The sequence below is a fragment of the Triticum dicoccoides genome, chromosome 2B (assembly GCF_002162155.2).
Source record: "Triticum dicoccoides isolate Atlit2015 ecotype Zavitan chromosome 2B, WEW_v2.0, whole genome shotgun sequence".
NCBI classification, from domain to species: Eukaryota; Viridiplantae; Streptophyta; class Magnoliopsida; order Poales; family Poaceae; genus Triticum; species Triticum dicoccoides.
Genome location: NC_041383.1, coordinates 763,202,762 through 763,204,916, shown reverse-complemented (window position 1 = coordinate 763,204,916; position 2,155 = coordinate 763,202,762).

Here is a 2,155-nt window from a genome sequence, read left to right as displayed (position 1 = left end):
GTGGAAGACCTGTGAAGGCAGTCCCTTGGTGAATAAATCCGCGAATTGGGAGCTGGAAGGGACATGGAGAACACGAATGTCACCGAGAGCCACTCGGTCGCGGACAAAATGAAGATCGATCTCGATGTGTTTGGTCCTTTGGTGCTGTACAAGGTTGGAGGCTATGTAGGAGGCCGACACATTGTCACAATAGACGATGGTGGCATGAGACGGTGGGTGGCGGAGCTCATGCAATAGTTGGCGCAACCAACAGGACTCGGCAACACAATTTGCGACGCCACGGTATTCAGCCTCGGCACTAGACCGAGAGACAGTGGCTTGTCGCTTAGAGGACCAGGACAGCAAGTTATGACCGAGGAACACACAGAATCCGGAGGTGGACTTGGGCGTGTCCGGACAGCCGGCCCAATCAGCATCGGTGTAGGCCAGAAGGTCGAAGGAGGAGGACTTGTACAGTTGCAAGCCATAGTGTGTGGTGCCACGGAGATATCGCAGGATGCGTTTGATGAGTTGCATGTGAGAATCACGAGGTGCATGCATGAATAGACACGCTTGTTTTACCGCATAGGAGAGATCGGGCCGAGTGAGTGTTAGGTATTGAAGGGCGCCGGCGAGGCTACGGTACTGGGTGGGGTTATCAAGGAGACAACCATCATGGGCAGACAACTTGGATTGTGTGTCTATGGGAGTGGAGACTGGCTTGCAGTTTAGCATCTTGGCACGTTCAAGAATCTCGAGGGCATATTGTTGTTGACACAAGAACAAGCCGTGGGTGTTGGGGGTGACGTTGATGCCAAGAAAATGATGTAGTTCACCGAGATCGGTCATAGAAAACTCGTGTTTGAGAGAAGAGATGATATGGTGGAGAGTATGTGGTGTACTGGCGGTGAGAATAATATCGTCGACATACACGAGAAGGTAGGCGAGGGAGGCACCACGATGGAGAATGAAGAGCGAGGAGTCACTTTTGGAGGCGGTGAAGCCAAGTGACAAGAGAAAAGAATGGAAACGGTGAAACCATGTGCGGGGGGCTTGCTTCAAGCCATAGAGTGATTTGTGAAGGAGGCACACATGATCCGGCCGATCGGGATCCACGAAGCCGGATGGTTGAGCACAGTACACCGTTTCCTTGAGATCGCCATGGAGGAACGCGTTCTTCATGTCAAGTTGGTGAATTGGCCAGGAGCTCGTGGTGGCAATGCTGAGTACGGCACGAATGGTGGCCGGCTTGACAACCGGACTAAATGTCTCGTCGTAGTCGACCCCCTCCCGTTGGGTAAAACCTCGCACAACCCAACGTGCCTTGTACCGAGACAATGTGCCATCCGGATGGAACTTGTGGCGGTAGATCCACTTGCCTGTCACCACATTAACACCTGCAGGTCTGGGAACCAAAGACCACGTAGAATTCTTAAGTAAAGCATCATATTCATCTAGCATTGCACGTTGCCAATGTGGGTCTTTGAGGGCAGAGCGGTAAGTTGGAGGGATAGGCGATATGGTGGAGGAGTCGTTGGTGGCAAGGAAAAGGCGCTTTGGTTGGCAAAATCCAGATTTTGAGCGAGTTTTCATTTTATGGGAGTTGTGTGGGGGTTGAACGGGCTGGGCGCGCTGTGGGAGACGTGGCTGCACGGGAGTGGCGGGCGCGGAATCAGAGGTAGATGGCGTGGGGTCAGTGGCAGGGTTGGCAGGCGCGGGATCCAAGGAGGATCCGCGGGCAGGAGAATTGGGCGGCCGATCCAAGGAATCGGACGCGGCAGGCGAGGCTGGTGCGAGGCCCGAGGAAGCGCGTGGGCGTGGTGGTGGGGTCGCACCAGGGCCGGGGGACCGGGGCGAGCCGACGGGTGAGTGGCACGTGGAGGAGGTTGGTGGAGTGGGGGAGGAGCAGCGATGCGGGATTGGGCTGCATGGGGGCGTCCCATCCGGGGGATTGCGTGGGCCCCGGTCCGAGGTAGGTGGGCAGGTGGGACGGATCTGCGGCGAATCTGGCAGCGATCGGATCGCAGGTGGGGCGGGATTTTCTGTGGAGGTGCTGGACGGGAGCGTTGGTGGGAGCGAGTCATACGGAAAAAAATTCCTCGTCAAAAGTTACGTGACGGGAGCCGATGACGCGGCGTTGGGTTAGGTCGTAGCAGCGGTACCCCTTGGGTTCGAG